General features: G+C 40.2%; 1 protein-coding gene across 1 annotated transcript in view; it reads left to right on the top strand.

The window, feature by feature from the left end:
* The first annotated feature begins 10137 nt into the window (after positions 1-10137).
* The window catches only part of LOC124134850, a 55149-nt gene continuing 45438 nt past the window's right edge, over positions 10138-19848 (top strand). Inside the window, exons 1-4 of the mRNA XM_048396857.1 lie at positions 10138-10298; positions 16679-16798; positions 17487-17731; positions 19497-19628. The gene's annotated coding sequence lies outside the window, so the exon portion shown is untranslated. The remainder of the gene's footprint in view (positions 10299-16678; positions 16799-17486; positions 17732-19496; positions 19629-19848) is intronic.

Genomic DNA, 19848 nt, shown 5'->3' with positions numbered 1-19848 from the left:
TTTGTAAACGACTACAGAGTGCTCACTTCATGAGGATGTGGGACCATAGTGTGAGTGTGGAAGTTTACATCACCATGTTTATCTGAGCTCAATGCTTGTTTCTGAGTGAAACCTTGTAAGTCAGGACCCTGTTATCATGGAAACCCCATCTACTGGATGATAACAACTGGATTCCTGGTTAGAATAGGTCCCGAGCAACCTATGCTGGTCTTACCATGGGGATGCCAGGTTAGAACAGGCCCAAAACAACCTATGCTGGTCGTACCATTCGGATTCCTGGTTAAAATAGGTCCCCATCAATCTGAGGTGGTCGTACCATGGTGATTCCAGGTTAGAATAGGTCCCCATCAACCTGTGCTGGTCGTACCATTCGGATTACAGGTTCGAAAAGGTCCCCATCTACTTAATGTGGTCTTACCATTGGAATTCAAGGTTAGAATAGGTCCCCATCAACCTGTGCTGGTCGTACCATTCGGATTCCTGGTTAAAATAGGTCCCCATCAATCTGAGGTGGTCGTACCATGGTGATTCCAGGTTAGAATAGGTCCCCATCAACCTGTGCTGGTTGTACCATGGGGATTCCAGGTTAGAATAGGACCCCAGCAACCTATGCTGGTTGTACCATGGTGATTCCAGGTTAGAATAGGTCCCCATCTACTTAATGTGGTCTTACCATTGGAATTCAAGGTTAGAATAGGTCCCCAGCAACCTATGCTGGTTGTACCATGGGGATTCCAGGTTAGAATAGGACCCCAGCAACCTATGCTGGTTGTACCATGGTGATTCCAGGTTAGAATAGGTCCCCATGAACCTAATGTGGTCGTACTGTGGGCATTCCAGGTTAGAATAGGTCCCCATCAACCTATGCTGGTTGTACCATTGGAATTCAAGGTTAGAATAGGTCCCCAGCAACCTATGCTGGTCGTACAATGGTGATTCCAGGTTAGAATAGGTCCCCATGAACCTAATGTGGTCGTACTGTGGGCATTCCAGGTTAGAATAGGTCCCCATCAACCTATGCTGATCGTACCATTCGGATTCCAGGTTAGAATAGGACCCCAGCAACCTATGCTGGTTGTACCATGGGGATTCCAGGTTAGAATAGGACCCCAGCAACCTATGCTGGTCGTACCGTGGGGATTCCAGGTTAGAATAGGACCCCAGCAACCTATGCTGGTTGTACCATGGGGATTCCAGGTTAGAATAGGTCCCATCAACCTATGCTGGTCGTACCATGGGGATTCCAGGTTAGAATAGGTCCCCATCAACCTATGCTGGTCGTACAATGGTGATTCCAGGTTAGAATAGGACCCCAGCAACCTATGCTGGTTGTACTGTGGGGATTCCAGGTTAGAATAGGTCTCCAGTAACCTATGCTGGTCGTACCATGGTGATTCCAGGTTAGAATAGGTCCCCAGCAACCTGGGCTGGTTGTACTGTGGGGATTTCAGATTAGAAAAGGTCCCCATCAACCTATGCTGGTTGTACCATGGGGAGTCCAGGTTAGAATAGGTCCCCAGCATAGTATTATGGTCCTATGAAGTAGCTAAATTGATCGGGTGGTCAGGCTCAGTGACTTGGTTGATTACATGTCTGTGTTCCTTAATGGTGAAGAGTGTTGTTGATGATATCAATCACTGGATTGTCTGGTCCAGAGTAGATAATTTACTGACCACCATCATATAGTTGGAATATTGCTGAGTGTGGCATTAATAAACAAAACAGTGGGAACGCTCACATGTATACAAAGGGAAATAACTCCCTGATTCAGAAATGTGTTAATCAGGAAATGTATTTATGTGAGTGAGTTTGGTTTTACGCCGCTTTTAGCAATATTCCAGCAATATCATGGCGGGGGACACCAGAAATGGGCTTCACACATTGTACCCATGTCGGGATTCGAACCCGGGTCTTCAGCGTGAAGAGCGAACGCTTTAACAACTAGGCTACCTGACCGCCCCTGTATTTATAGGAAATGCTACTGTCTTGATTAGTAGTGTTTCACAGTATATTATAAGGTGACTCTTAGATTGGTCATAATGTTGGGTGACATGACAGCCCTTCCTTGGTCTTGCCTTGCTTCAACAGTGAGGAACCTGTAGATGACTGTACATAGACATAATGTGTATATAACGGAGATAATATTATTGTACATTCCTGTCAAGTACCACTTACATTTTTCATGCTAGTATGTCAGGACAACAATTTATTAATAGTGTTGACAATTTGCTGAGGACTTTTGTTTGTTTATTATTTGAATAAGAATTTCATTGATATGTGATGAAATGTACTAGCAGCCTTGGTATCAACATCTTTATAATATCATTGGACCTCTCACAGAATTGTTTGTACAATGTTGAGAACAGTTAAATAGTCAGACCCATGTCTTCAAGTCTCCAAATATCTAAGGGCCCAAAGAAATGCTGTATCAGCTGAAATCTTCTGATAAACCACAGCTTTAAAACAGACTAATTAAGGTTAACAGAACCTGGATCATGGGTAACTCTGACGTGTCATCTCGAGATCCCTGTGAGCTGTATGAAGGGTCACAGAAGTAGTATGGAACTTGGGTAACTCTGACGTGTCATCTCGAGATACCTGTGAGCTGTATGAAGGGTCACAGAAGATGTATGGAACTTGGGTAACTCTGACGTGTCATCTCGAGATACCTGTGAGCTGTATGACGGTTCACAGAGGCAGTATGGAACTTGGGTATGAACATGCCATCTTGAGATAACTGTGATGTAGGTGAGGGAATTCTCTATGGCAGCATGGAGCTGGAGAGCAGGTGCTTGATGTTGGACAACAGATAGCAGGAGATTGTGATGCACATCTTCCATACATATCATCTATAATGTATTGAGTCCAGCTAATACTTCAGAGTGTCACAATGTCTCATAGCCCAGAAATAATGTCAAGAACATGTGCATGTTTAAGCTATATTCAACTCCCTTTAATCCTTGTGTTATTTCTGTTTTCACCAGTATTGAATGTATCCCCAAGTCTGATGATGTCTGAATGTGATTGCCTAAGCAAGGGAGTAGTCTCAGAACAGAGTAACATTTGTTCATGTTGCAGTATGATATTGAAAGAAGTTGATGAATTCTTTTTGACAAGGACGAAAGACTTCGAAACAGATAAAGAGGATAAGGGTGGAATGGAATGATGATGATGATGGTGGTGGTGATGATGATGATGATGATGATGACCACTAACCCTTTTTGTCCTGGGAGTCAAGGTTGTTTGAGAACGTTAAGGAGTGATATCTAGTGATATTGTTGTGATATATCCAGGAACTACTAAGCTGTCAGACAAATGTTTACTTGACAAACCATACATGCAGTCACCAGCTAATTATTTCTTCATCACGTGACAGATGATTCACAAACCTATTATATATTTGATGTATTTGCAAGTTAAGAAGTGACTGGAAATGAAAAGTGTCACTATGTATGAGTTAATGTCACATATAGGACTATAAGTGCCGTAACTGTTCGGCCTGGATGATGATGATGATGATGATGATGATCTTAATTGTTATAATAATTGTTGATTCATGGTTGATCATTAATTATTAATACGAGTTCATTTGTCAAAATTCTTGTCACTTAATATAATGAATATGAACTTTCAGATAATCTTGCTAGTGAAGCAGTGTATGCTTGATCAGTATTGGTAACTTATACATTGGATATTTCTAGGGTATCATGATGCTTACATATTGCCATAATCATCGACTAACGACCACGTGCATAATAATCTTGAGATTTGATCAGTGCATCTGATCTAAAACGTATATAAATTTTAGTCACCAAATTATATCTATAGCTATCAAATAGCAACATGTTTTATCTGTCATGATAATGAACAAATTATGAAGATTATAAATTTATGACATTAAAAGAATCATGTAATCATTTCAAAACTCAAAGAGTGAATGAAAGATATGTAGCATATTTATCATCTTTCCCGATGTTCAGTTGAGATCATACTTGCATTGTGTAATAACAAGATATTCTCAAAGAATATGTTCAGTATATATGTATGAATTATGGCTAATTATCAATGGTTAATAGTGTTTGAAAGCTTTTGTGAAGATTATGATTTAAGTATTTCATTTAAATTAAACAATGGAGACAGTGACATGTGCTATACACATGTATTTGTACAGTTAAAATAGTATTTTTGACATTTTTATAATTGTAATATGAACAGTTGCATGGTAACATGTTTCAGGAAATGTTTTACCAGCTGTGAATTTGTAAAATTATCTTTTTATGAACAAATGACCATTTTCCTTGCATCTTATATGACAGGTGCTCTAGTGACTCCGACATAATGTGTATCAGTAACATCAGTCAATGTATTCACACTATACTGGGCTGACTCATTGTCACCAAAGCTGCTGAGTTATTTCCCCTCAATGTATTCACACTATACTGGTCATCGATCCCAACTGCATGGTTTGATGCTCATGATATCAATCACTGGATTGATTGTCTGGTCCAGACTCGATTATTTACAGACCGCTGTCATATAGCTGGAATATTGCTGAGTGCGGCGTGAAACAACAAACCAACCAACTATATTGGCCTGACTCATTGTCACCTAAGCTGGCAGAGTTATTTCCCTTTGGAACAACAGGTGAAGGTCATAGCTGATATTTGGATTGCTTGAGGTGATAATTAATAGATTTATTTGAAGAGGTTTATGTATCATAACAGATATATTTTGAAAGACAAAGTGCTGACTTCATAAGGGAAGACTGAAAGTATGAAATCAGATTTTTCAGATGGGACAATCTCAGTTGTGTAGTGGACACTGATTATTGTTGAAGCTACTTGTTCACCTCCGGGATACCAACTTGTGTGGGTTGTAACTGTTTATTTGTTTCATGTATTGTTTATATATTTTCTAGGTCTATACGCCAAGTAGCAAGGGTCAAATATAGAGTAGACATATTATCAATGTTGATTTGACATCAATAGTTTTGAACGTAATAATGCAAACAAAAATCAAACATTCAATGAAAACGTTACAATTTAGTTTCACCCATCTATATAAGAAGAACATAATTGTGTCTTAAGCTGGAGAAAGACAGGGTATGTTGTGACATGCTCATGGTGTCTGAGAATATATTACCACATGAGAATGATTGGCAGGATTTGTCCATGACCCTGTGACACTGTTCCTGCATCTGAAGCAAGTGATGAAGGGCATTTTACCTGGCACAAGGAAAGCATGGAGATGTAAACCAGTAAGGAGGCAGCTCAGATGGAGGAAGAACTATTTGCTCAAAATGATGCTTGTTGTGGTTTGTGGGCATTTTGTCACCATGACATCTTATCAAATCCCCCGAAAAACCAGAATTATATCAAGTTTTCCAATGAAATGCTTACGTTAGACCATAGTGCTCACTAGTGCTATTGCCAGTTGATGGAGCTAGCAGGATTACACTGTATTTCGGCTTGCGATACTATTTTTGCTCTTTGTGCATATTATGTTTAATTAATTAAGGATATTGTAGGTTTGTTATGATTACTGAAAGAGTTAGTCAATCTTAATTGACCACAGAGATTGATTCTTGTACAGTTTTGTGTATTTTTGTTTGATTGTCCATGACGACAAATACATTTTTGTCTTGATTGGTGTTGAACAGTTTTCATTTCACAATCAAAGAATAGGACAATATTCCCACTTGCAGAATTATATTTATAGGCATTGTCAATCAATCCTCACCGGCACATGCCATGTTTAGTCATTTGATGACAAGATTTGAAATATACCGTATTGGACATAATAAGTGCCCATGGCGATAATTGCTAACATATTAGCTAGTGAACAATCCCAATTAGCACCCCTTCCGATTGATATATGTACACAAGACTTTTATATTCGCGTATAATACGCAACGTGTGTTATATGCACCCTTAATTTTTGGCAATTAAATTCTGGAAAAATATATCTGTCATACATAAACCACGAAATTTATCTTTCAACTCTGTTTTTTCCACCAAAATAATATTCTAATGAGAGTCAGCTATTTGTAATTTTGAGAGCGCCCTGGGCGCTTATTACGTCGTAATAATATTTGCAGCTTTCCATTATTTCTTTTGAAATTTTACAATTTGAATTATATCAGTTTGTTATTACTTGAGGAATCTGATTCAAACTTTATATGTATGCAGCTCTAATGTACATTCATTGTTTGAGAATAGTTGACAGGAAGGAGTATTATTGTGTGATTTTGTTTCCATTGTTTTCGTGTCATGATCTACAGAAGCATACTATTACTCTATAATGTTATTTGTTGTTGAGTCGACTATTTTATTGCTGTATAGACAACCGATGAATGAAATAAAATTGGAAAATAGACTGAAATGTTGTTGTGGTTGTGATGTAAAATTAAATGAAAGTATTTACATGGAGTTTTGAATATTCCTATTTTTACATGGAATGTACTGTTTTTTTGTTTTTTTCTTGTTTAACGCCGCACTCTGCAATATTACAGCTATATGATGGCAGTCTGTAAATAATCGAGTCTGGACCAGACAATCCAGTGATTGACACCATGACCAGCGACATGACCAGCGATCCATGCAATTGGGATATGCTGACATCCAGCAACTAAGTCAGTGAGCCTGACCACCCATCCCATTAGTCGCCTCTTATGACACCCATGGGTTGCTGAAGACCTAGTCCACCCCGGATCTACTGAGAGTAATGAATGAGTATAATCTCACCTCTTTAATAACATACTGCAGTATGACTTGGTACTAAAGATATGGGCTAAGTACACAATTACTGTTGTGGAAGGTGTGGAAACATTCGGGCAGCAAAGTGAGTGAGTTGGGTTTAATGCTTTCACCCACTTTGAACAGGTGTTGGTGTATCAATGGGTATAACTTAATGTGTGATGCAAGTGTTAGTTCTTTGGAAAAACCAAGAAGCACTCTCATGGTGGCTACACACCAAGAATCATCAGGGCAAGGGGCGGTCGGGTAACTCACTCATCAGGTCAAATCTTCAAAACCCATCATAGAATTCTGGCACGCGTGCAGCTCCATGCGGTGAGGCAGGGTGACTGGAGGCTGCTACAGAACACAGAGGGTGTCACACGTTTGTGTTTTGGGATGGTACATATGCTCTATTAGGAATAAACTTTGCATCTAGCTAGCCTACAGTTCTGTGGTCGGAAAACGTAGAGTCATCGCTCACATAAATGTGCGCATTTTTATATTATGTCACAAGGTCAGCAGTCAGTTCGATCGTGACAACAGGCAGTATGGTTCCAATTTAAACTTGTTTTTAGAATTTAGGCAGTGATTGTCTGTGTCTTAGACTATTTACATATGACGTAACAGTGTGCTTCAATGAATATTTGTTATCAGTTCGTCGGCCAAGAGTTTCCTGGCTATGTCTGAGTCTACCATTGCCAGATTTTTAAACCAGTATCTTACACATCTTAGAGTTAATATATAATGGGTATCTACCACATTCACCATAAACCATATAATTTCGTGTAGACGATCCGACACAAAGAAACTTTTTACATGCTAATAAGTGAACCCTCTCTAAACAGTCATAACGTTGAAATCCCCATACTTCAGAACCATACAATAAAATTGGTTGTATCTGGGTGTCAAAAAACTAAAGAAGATATTAGGTGACATCGTTCCATCTTTATGAGCAATAGACATTACACTTATTAAATCTTTCTTTGCACGCAAGGACAAGTCAAGGGCACATTTTCTCCAATTCATTGTGTGTGAGAACGTGATTCCTAAATATGAATAGTGATCTACTGTATTGACAAACTGACCATTGAATGGCAATCTTTCTTTTGACGTTATTGGACCACCTTTTCTGAACATTACAATTTTAGTTTTTTTCTCCAAATATACTAATAATTACCATTCATTCGTATATGTACTTAAATATTTAATTAAAAACCGCCTGACCCCATTGCCCATAGACAAGGACGATGCCATGTTTGTCTGTAAGCTCTGGAAGTAGTACTTCCATTTTTATTTGCATGTTTATTCGTAAATGAACCCAACGAATACCGTTTGTATACGTTGCCCATATCCAGCCGAATCACCTACCCATTATATAGTGGGTGAGGTGAGGTGAGGTGAGGTGAGGTGAGGTGAGGTGAGGTGAGGTGAGGTGAGGTTTAAGGTAGTGCTAAGATTTTGCACTTATGTAGTGACGTGCTAGCCCCAGTGTCTATGGCTGCTCGTACTAATCTGTTTTTATAGTGCTTGCTCAATGACATTCCATTTCGCAGTTTTTTCAGGATACCCCATTCAGACCCCGACCAGTCGTTATTTTAGCACCTTTAATGCTGAGCGCCAGGCAGGGTAACAAGAAGTACCATCTTTTAGCGTCTTTTTGTAGGACAGGTGGTCATGATGTCAGCTGGTTGATTTATGTGTCATCACATCTGTCCGCATGTGTACTATCGACCACATGTTTACCGATCGCGGTGATATAGCTGCCACTATTCACCCATTCAATTAGGACAAGAACCATTTCTTCTCCTGTGGTATGATTAACACCTACCTATATGCCAAGTAACCCTACCAAAATAGACGTTTACCACTTGTTTAAACCAACGAGCTTGGTATGTTACTTAAGTTACTTCCTTCATCCCTATAGCTCCCGTAAATCCCCTCTCTTGTATTGTCTAACATGATGGTAGCAGACAGATGAACCCTGCTTTGTGATGTTTTACAGATCTCAGCAAAAAGACTATTTCTCTGTTGAATGTCAGACCATCACCTCCATTACGCAGGGCATCAGATTCTTTCATGCCAATGAAGTTACTTCCTCCATCCAAACATCTCCCGTACATTCCCTCCCTTGAGTGAGTGAGTCATTTAGGTTTAACGCTGCTTTTAACAGTATTACAGTTATGTCGCGGCGTGTCAGCTTAATGTGGGAGGAAAGCCCGAAGTGATGCAGGTCTCAGACGTTAACCACTTCGGTAAACCCACGAGCACGGGTATGGTGCTGACAAACCTAGAAACATAATCGGGGCGAACCGGGATTCGAACCCACAATCATAGGTTTCTGGCGTGCCCAAGGGGCGCAACTGCACAGCGAATCGCGGCACCTTAGACGACTGGGCCACCCGTGTCCCCAGAAATATCACGACCCCAGAAATGGTCTTTACACATTGTACCCATGTCGGGAATCGAACCCGGGTCATCGGCGTCACGAGCGAACGCTATGACCACTGGGCTACCCGAACCTGAACTAGAAATAAAGAGACCAGTGAGACCTCGTCTGTTTCAAATTTAAACATATGCATGAGTGAGTGAGTTGGGTTTAACGCCGCTTTTAACAGTATTCCAGTTATATCACGGCATGTTAGCTCAATGTGGGAGGAAAGCCCGAAGTGATGCAGGTCTAAGACGATTACACTTCGGTGAAACCCACGAGCACGGGTATAAACATATGCATGAAGAATCAGAGTGACAAAACGCTCTTCAAAAGACGTCAACTTTCCAATAGTCAACTCTCCCTTCATGTCGAGCACTATTGGAGCAGCTCCAACCTTCGGTGTTTGCATTTCACAACTTTAGAGGTACAATGGAGCATGCTCTTTCTTCCAAGATTTCAATGAACGTCATACAACTCTTGCCCAGAAATTGTTGGATCAACGTTACAATACTCAAGGCGCCACAGAAGCTTTCAAAAAGTTTTATGGTCGACCCGTGGATGACATTTCCAAATTGGACGCACCAGTGACAAAAATTATGTCCGATGCAATTCCCTATTTTGACTTTTAACATATGTTCCCGTGATTTTTCAGGTGAACAATTGACATGCTTTTGCATGTGTTTGTGACGGGTCCGACCGGTAAGGTAGGATACGATCACCTTTTCACAAACACCTGGTATCCTCACTATTTGATAGTGATTCTTAAACACATGCTCGTGATATAGCCGGAATCGTACAATCGACTCTGTTTCAGGCAGATATTTCTTATGAATGTGGAAATGGTTTTGTTAGGAAACCGTATCCTACCGGATAAGTATCATTACCGGCTAAGTATCATTATCAACACATGGATTCATTACTTACTTCCTGGTACAGATGTTGGATTAGCTGATCTAGAAAACAACCCAGGCGAGGACACGGACATACAGGTGGGAAACAACGACGCCATTGTCGTTGCGACAGGATTGCGGTATTACGCTTCTACGCTCATTGAATCATGTCGTGTGTTAGCGGAGGCCTACTTGGGTTCAGATTAATCGTACTTTGGATAGCTGTAGCACATCACACAGGTATGTTTTAAAAACGGTAAATCAACATGCAATCGTTGTTCAGATCTGTGCATTAATGTCGTGTTTAGCGGAGGCCTACTTGGGTTCAGATTAATCGTACTTTGGATAGATGTAGCACATCACACAGGTATGTTGTAATAACGGTAAACGTGTATGTAATCGTTGTTCAGATCTGTGAACACTCTCCACAAGTCTGTATGGCAAGAGGGATGACTTCAACTTTCCAATAATCAACTTTCCCTTTATGACGAGCAATATTCCAGCAGCTCCAACTTTTGGTGTCTACATTTAACTCTTGAAGTACGATTGAGCATGTTCAGAAGTTGTCTGTTCAAGGTCACAACATTCAATGCCCCAGTTAACAACAATTACAAAGTTTTAAAGTTGTACGTTTTCTTACTTTTTCTAGAATGCCAATCACACAGCAGTAAGATGTTATTCGTTCTGAACATGTTACGAAAACGTATATGCATGCGTTATAAATTCGTTATAAATCCACTATGCACACGTTATGCCTAGAGGTTAAAGCGTTCGCTCGTCACGCCGAAGACCCGGGCTCGATTCCCGACATGGGTACAATGTGTGAAGCCAATTTCTGGTGTCACCCGCCGTGATATTGCTTGAATATTGCTAAAAGCGACGTAAAACCATACTCACGCACTCATATATACCGTTTGGACGTTTGAAGCCCACGCACTGAGCACTTATATCTAGTGTGACAATGGTGCAGCCCGGTATAACCCATCGGTGTATAAGTGTTGCACTTAATGTCAATATTTTCCTTTACTTTTCCCATAATTACGACATCACTATCCCGTAATAACTACGTACCTCTCTTGTAGGATTTTTATATTATTTTCATTATTTTTTGGTGGTACCTCTCTTGTAAGTTCGACTAACATTTGCATGTCATTAATACGCCTCAACGTTCTTGTGTAATTACAACCTAGCTCCCCTGTGGGGATTCCTCAGTGCGGGGGGCGGTAGGTTAGCCTTGTGGTTAAAGCGTTAGCTCGTCACAACGCCGTGATATCGCTGCATAAAATCATACTCACTCACTCACTCCTCAGTGCGGCGTTTAACAACAAACAAAACAACTTAGCTTTGTCGTAGTTACAACTAATCTATTCCGAAGCTACTTAACTCTCTCGTAAGTTGGACTTACTTATTTGAAAATAACGATTCAGCTATCAGTTACCCTGTTACATTAGAGAAACCTTATAAAGTAAAGAACATGAATTTCTTCTCGTCACATGTACATATTTACAAATATCAAATGTACTTTCTTGGTATTAAGATGTCTACCCCTAACCACATCGTGTGTGGAGAGTGCGGCCGATATCCATCATCTATTAATGCTTAATATAAAAGATGTATTAGTTACTGGCTGAAGCTTATCTCTATGCCTGACTCACGTTATCTATACAGTGTTACAGCATGATGTTACAGGCATCTAATAAAGGCAAACACAACTGGGTTTCGAAATGTAAATATATCCTACTTGGTTTGGTTTTATGTTTATGGGAACAGCAGTATATTCACCATCCAAAATCTTTCTTATCTGAATTCACGTCACGCCTAAAATATACCTATGAACAGAATTGGCACAGCATGCTCTAAAACGGTACTAAAACATCATCATATTGATTGTTTAAACTTAGTCTTCGAACAGAGCTGTACCTCAATTGTATATCTATCAATAAATTCAAAGTGGCCCTGGCACAATTTCGATGTTTTCTGCATCAACTGCATACTGAAACTGGTAGATATGTTAATATACCGTAAAGCGGTCGATCATGTAAATGTTGCAAATATAGATATATTGAGGATGAATATCACTTCCTATTAGTTTGCTCTGCATCTACGTACAAAATATATACAAGAAACGTTTTGCCTTCTTCCTGATAAGAATATATTTTATCTTCCAATTCAATGACCACAAGAAACGGTACGTGACTCAAAATGTAGCTATGAACTTTATCCTTTTTATACTCCTACGTAAAATAATTCTGAGGATATGTCTAAAATCTTCTATCTTGTCAATTTTGTTTATATAAATATGTTGTATTTATTCTACACGTCATGTAATCGAGGGAGCACGGGCGCCGCGATTCGCTGTGCAGAGTTGCGTCCCTTGGGCACGCCAGACACCTATGATTGTGGGCTCGAATCCCGGTTTGCCCCGATTATGTTTCTAGGTTCGTCAGCACCATACCCGTGCGCATGGGTTTCACCGAAGTAGTAAACGTCTGAGACCTGCATCACTTCGGGCTTTCCTCCCACATTAAGCTGCCACGCCGTGATATAATTGGAATACTGTTAAAAGCGGCGTTAAACCCAACTCACTCACTCACTCATGTAATCGAATGTAAACATTGGCCGTTGGCCTATATTTTCCGAAATAAAGAGTATAGGTAAGACTGCTGGCATATTTGCCCATGTGTAAGTATGCGTTCAAAGAAAGCATCGTTTTCAAAGTACTCTTGATTTTGTGGTAGAATGAAATTAAACCTACTGTGCTTTGAAATTTGAGGTAGTCAAACTGTAGATTATAACTGCATATAGCTTATGAATAAGAACATGCATGGACGAAAAACAACAATGATTTTTATTTAATGGGCCATATACACAAACTCTACAAAGCAGCTTTCCAGACAAAGAATCAAATATATTCTTTAAAGAATATTATGAAAGAACTTGCTCCTAACCAGTTATGCAAGTTTAGTTCACTTGTTAAACTGTATATTTATTTATAAGTATGCCTCGCTATTGACGACTGGTTTATGCATTGCTCACCAAGAGGCTTCTTGTAGGTCGAGTTGGTTTTTGTGGAGTCTATCCATTCAGATGAACAAACTTGGGTTTGCGTTTGTCGTATATTATTTGTTGTGCCAAAACAAAATGTCGTGGCCGAGTTCATAATTTCCACACCACTAGTCAACATGAATAGTTGGGATGCATTAGAAACATGCCTCTCTCATGCGCTGAAAGACCGCCTCCGTGGTCTAGTGGTAGAGCATCGCCCGGAGAGCGGAAGGTCCGGGGTTCGTTCCCCGGCCGCGTCATACCAACCAGACGTTAAAAGATGGTACTGGCCTGGCGCTCGGCATTAAATGGCTAAAACAGGGACTGGTCGGCTCGGAGTCAGTATACTGTGTCTGAGTGGGGTATCCATGTTAAACTGCGGCATTATATCTCCATGTGCTAGCACTATAAATCGGCATCAGTCCGGACTGGTGCAAGCAACCTCTCTCTCTCACACCCACACCCACACCCACACACCAACCAACACACCCACACACACACACAAACACACACACACACACACACACACACACACACACACACACACACACACACACACACACACACACACACACACACACACACACACACACACTCAACTGTGTATGGGCAAATTGAGCGGAAAGAGAAACCAATGTGTATGGTTCAAACAGTATTTTATTTCAAGAAGAAAATGGATTAGTCAACAGGCCAAAACAGAACAACATAATTTAATGGTACAGCAATTATTTATATAAGACACGCAGGCACGCACACATCCACATCCACGCACACACGCACACACACACGCGCACACACACACACACACACACACACACACACACACACACACACACACACACACACACACACACACACACACACACACACACACTATATGTCGCTATATAAGCTTGGACGCGACGTTAAACCCAATTTCACCTCACCTCATGCGCTAAACAGCAGGTTTTTAGGTGATTATAACTTCCTGAGCGCACACGCTCCAGTGGCTTGCAGCAATTGCTCATTGCCACTGTTAGAATAGCCCAGACCAGGGTGTTACTTCAAGCATTGCTGTCGTCATTCGAGGTTTCTACATGCCATCTTCTAATCTCTTATATACTCAACAACAAAAGTCCCAGTGACACCAATATCTTAGTGTATTTTTCAAACAAGTAAAGTTTGGTTTTCAGTATTGTAGTACATGTATGGAATCAAGTCATAAAAACGCAACTGCTACAGAAAAGCATGCATTCAATGCAAAAGATGACTTTTATGCAAGCCCCATGCATTTCACTACCCAAGAATGGGTATAAAAGCATGTGCGTTAACGGGATTCCATATGCATTGTTTAGCATCGTGCTGACAACAACCACTCAAAAAAAATAAAAAAATACGCAATTATTCAACATTACGAAATGCCACGCCTGTCCGAAAATGAGCGTCTGCGAGCAATTGGTATGCTTGAAGCAGGATCGAGTCAACGTGATGTTGCAAGACAATTTACCGTCCACCATTTGGTGTTTATGGCAACGTTGGCAACAAACGAATGCAGTCAGAGACCATCCTCGGAATGGCACGCCACGCGTAACCAATATTCGACAAGACAACTGGACTCGAACAACACACCTACGAAATTGATTCCAGCCAGCAACAGTGACTGCAAGAAGCATCCCTGGCCTTCGACGAATATCTTCACGAACCGTACGTCGTCGCCTTAGATGTGCAGAGACTGTCGCCAGAAGACCCTCCAGACGTCACATTTTGACAGGAAACCACCGTCAAACACGTCTACAGTGGTGCAGACAGCGTCTACGCTGTGCTTGTAAACACGACGGCTACCATCCGAACTTGTCTCGTCACTGAACCAAACTTGAACCAAACACTGAACCACAGTTGTGGCCATACTATGGGACCATGACACCTTTGACGTCACAGCCGATGATGTACATGTAGGTCCGTCAAAAGACATCTCGAACTGGACGTCTAGCGTGAATAACTTCAGCGCTAAACACTTCCTCACTGCCTAGGCTGATTTCCTACGCAATCCTGGTATTGCCGTAGCTGAAGGGTTCGCTCTTTGACGATGGCTACGTTGGCTTATGAACCTGTCCTTTGCTGCAGTGGTGCTGTGAAAGTCCCGTGTTTCGTGTGTCATTAGAGTGGAAAAAAACTGTCTAAAGCTGAAGATGATTCTCCTGTTTTCAGTCGATCGATGGCGTTGTTGCGAGTGGTAAACAGTACTGTTATGTCACCAGTTGACAAAGTATTTACGTTTTGTCGCTATTTGCAATCACCTCACAGCACAAAGTGCGACTGAATGAATAGACACCTAATTACAGTAACAAGGTGTTCTATTAATTATGTTGTCATGTGGGCAAATTGCAAGCAACTCTCATAAAGTGGCTCTGAAAGAATAAAGACTGAATTTACAGTATCAAGATATCAAAAATGTTTTTATTTGTGGATTTTGCAAGCACCTCTCATCACAAAAGGTCACAGAAAAACGAAAATGAAAAGGCAAAATGTTCATCATCACTTTCAGTGAGGACAAATATGACAAATGAATTAAAGTTTTATTAAAGTTAGGATGTAACCACCATGTTGACGTGAAAACACATTCTTCATAATACATTTCCCAACATGGACTATTCCCCAATGAATATATAAATAATTTAGTTTACAGTTTTATTTACAATTTAACAAACTATAATACTATGAATATAAAAACCCATCGTCACTTGTGTAGTTCACTGTCATGTCACAATCTTGAATTTTTCACAGATAAACACGGATTGTCGTCCTTAAACATAAAATGCATGAACTGGTTTGTTGGCTTCCCACAGAGAAAGGAAGGATTAAAAATTCTAAAGACATCCTATCTGAATACATCTTCCCGAGGCAAGAGAGTTTCCACCCTTGCCGAACTATGCTGGAATTCCTGGGCTCGATCGTAGCGCCACCAGTGGCTATTACGAGTTATGTTCCTTCTAGGACTCTCCTATGACCTATCAGATTCCACCTCTCGTTTCACTTGCATTTGCTTCAAACAAAATGGCTGCGCCCAGTCAAGACGATTTCATCGATAATCAAGATCTATGTTGTGATAAAACGGGTTTTACACAGCAAAATGAATCAAATCACGCGAGCACCTTGATTATATCTGTTGACAACGATGTGGCGGTGCACATGCTTTGTAAATCCTGCAATCGACCGAAAACTGCACGATGGTTTACAAACCGGGTTTCGTTTTCGTTTCGCGATTTTGATTGGACTATGCACAGACTCGTTAGTCCAGCCAAAATGTAACTCCATAATACAAGCCTACTTCGGCAAGGGTGGAAAGTGGACTCTTGTAGTCAGTTAAATATCAGCACGATAAATCTTGACCCGTCACTGAACCAAACAGTTCTCTATCGCTAGCCATGACATACTCTGTGTGATCCTGGGCTTGCTGCAGTAGTAGAGGGCGTTGTTGTGTGGCAAGAGTGATGACTGAATGCTCCCACGGTTATGTTTTATGATGAACATATTTAGTATATGTTATAATCGTTATTCCAAAATAATCAAGTTATATATTTTCCGCTTTATTGCAGCATTGGCACTGTCAACTGAATGTAATGCAGCACTTGGTTTCGAGAATGGCAACATCACTGATGATCAGTTGTCAGCCTCATCCCCATGGCAAGCACAACAGGCGAGGCTCAATGTTGGAGGTGAGGGAGTTTTACAGAGGAAGTCTCGTTTATCACTGATACTGTCTACAATTTGCCGGAAACAACTTATTAAAAGTGGCTGTCCTTACACTTGAATTTGTTGACTATAATTATAATCAATATAGCTTTACTGGCGTAGTACTTATTTTATATAACAACCGTTGTGTTTTGAAAAATTACTTAGGATCTACGAAACTGTCAGTTAAGTGAAGTTGTTAATGAAGAAAACGGCTGCATATCTTGACGTTTTTTAATCCTCTGTCACTTTGAAAATATATGCAGGGAAAAAAAGAAAATATATGCAGGAAATAATAAAAGTTTGCTGTCAGTATCTACCATCAAAATCAACAATAAGGAAATACGTTCAAAGTAGCTATCGCTTGCTTGCATGCGTTTGTTCTCGCCTTTGCATACTCAAAATAATGATGATTTCGGTGATTTTAATCGCTTGGTATATGTAATGCATTCTTGGTTAAGAAACACGCATATTTCCTTCGAATATTCTGGTTGCAGATTGTTTACAGATTGTATTATTTAAATAGTAAGACAAGGAATCAATTCGTGTGAAACGTGCATATATGCCATCGCGGACATGGATGAGCTTAACAGTACAGGTCCTTGACACTATTGTGACTACCGTAGGTACAATTCGTGACAAACACGTTGCACCTACTGACTATTGTTTCAGACGGTTGGAATGTCGACCAAAAGGGTACAGAATACCTCAAGGTTGACCTGTTAACTCAACATAGGGTGACGGGCTTCTCAGTCCAGGGCAGCAAACGTGGCTGGTTTCCCAAATCAGTCTACATCTTCTACAGCCAAGATAGTCTTGCCTGGAAGAGATATGTAACCAGCAGTGGGGCACAGGAACTGGAGGGACCGCCTGATTCTCAGACTGTTCTGAAACACGAGTTGAAGCCTACTATACAGGTATATTTCTGTCTTGCCAATCCCCCCCCCCCCCCCCCCCACACACACACACCCTGTCTCTCTCTCTCTGTGTGCAATGTAATCAAGTAATTTTTAATGTGTATAGGTTGTTTTAAAATTTAGTAGTTGGTTAAGGAGCGAAATTTGATTTTAAATACGATTTAATGTGGAAAGATGCTTGGCAAATCTGTCTTGACAATTGGTTTGCTTTGCACACAGTTAGACGACTGGTCTCTCTGTTAAGCCATATAGTCCATATCATGATGCCTGTGAATAGATATATACTTTTGGCTTCCAGTAGCAGGTAAGGCAGACCATTGATGATGATATTGCTAAATATTGGATGAGGCATATCTGAACAAACTCTTAAGACAATACCATGTCCCATTTAAGAAATAAACAACTAGTGGACGTTGTTTATCTTACATTATAAACCCCGAGTGACGTCATCCTATTGTTCTCCAGTCGGGTGAAATCGAATAAACAGGGATGTTGTAATGTCCGCTGGATTTTATATAATATCCCCAGGATGTTATAAGATATTCCAGGCATATTTGCTATATAATTTAAAATATTATCCCGGGTATTTTATTAATACAACTTCCGTTCAGATTGTAATATGTTTTGAAACTTAAAATCAAATGACAATGTTTTCTGTATATTCCCGAGGATCGAACACGCAACCTTCGTATCTGTGCCCAGTGAGTGCTTTTTAGAATGTCTTTTTCAAGAACCCTTCGTCAACAACATATATTTTACGCCCGTTTCCTTAAGTTCATGGAAACTATGTTTGAAACACAGTTAAATAAAAATGTTGATATTAGTTGTAGTAAGTTAGATAAAACACTCCCATTTGGTTTTATGTGTGTTTTAAATATAAAACTCTCGGACGTGCTCTATCCTACACATACAACTCTACAGAGAGAATAAACCATGAGGGGCGCAGCTCTTTATTTCTTATATGAGATTTCAACATTATGTACAGCCTATTTAAGGATGTTGATACATTGTTCAAGCTTTAAAAATAAATACCCAAAATAACGATGACTCCCTGAATAGAATCCTGCCTCGGGAATATCGGACAAGGTATTTTACAAACAGGTGGGTCAGGTTTGGTATCTTTTCTCCAAATACCGGCTGTCATATCCCTCCCACTTTTGGATACGATCGTTGGGCCACTGCATTTATCTGCGTTGCCAAGCTACATCTATGGGTAACAACTTACTTGACACTTCCCTCCAAAAAATAACATCGTCAAATAAATGACCTCATCAAGGTGGGAGCGCAAATTTGAATTATGAAGGAATAGTTTCAACTTCAAATAAATGTGTTGTGTGGATGACATATGCATAACCTTTCAACACCATCAGAATTGGTGTCCATGATGCGGTTACTGATACACATGTTTCCATACTTATTATAACATCTCCTGTGAAGGCTGAATAGGTCCGTGCCTCCTTTACTCGTCATACGTAAAACCAGGACCGGAAGTGGCTGATTATATCATCTCTCATCCCATTGCAGATAGCTGATCATGCAATCTGTTAGGCTGACCAGTTCTTATTTATGCGATACAACCATAAAAATACAGAGTACAGCAACCCATCCATCATGTTGCTGGTTGAGCTACATAATATACATCGGTCGTAATCGCCTGCAGTCATAAAGAAAGAAAAAGACAATAAAACTTTTATATACTAGTACTTTAATGCACACAACAAAAAATACAAAATTATTCTGGAATTGGGCACATTTTTAATTTCAGGCCAGGTACCTAGCGTACCTGCCAACAATGAGGACATACAATTCCTATGTTGGACTTCGCTTGGAGTTGTATGGATGTGAAGCAGAGGAACAGATCTCCGTCAGACATACAGTCGTATCCCAGGACATAGAGGTAATACACGGGCAGCCACTGAACTTTTTACCTCTGTATTTACCAAGGTATGCCTACCTTAGAACATGAAGTCATTTTTGGTTGAGTTCACTGCCATCTTGACTTCGTCTGGCAGTTAATGGAAGACCTCAGACTTCTGCAAATGATAATGCCCTGAAAAATAGCGTTACCCTAATAGTATCGGAAACATATGTACTGTAGGTGTCAAGATTTTATTTTG

Source organism: Haliotis rufescens, unplaced genomic scaffold (genome assembly GCF_023055435.1).
Source record: "Haliotis rufescens isolate VD_foot unplaced genomic scaffold, xgHalRufe1.0.p SCAF_16, whole genome shotgun sequence".
Taxonomy (NCBI): domain Eukaryota; kingdom Metazoa; phylum Mollusca; class Gastropoda; order Lepetellida; family Haliotidae; genus Haliotis; species Haliotis rufescens.
The sequence above is the reverse complement of the archived record's forward strand: the minus strand, read 5'-3'. Positions and strand labels throughout refer to the sequence as shown.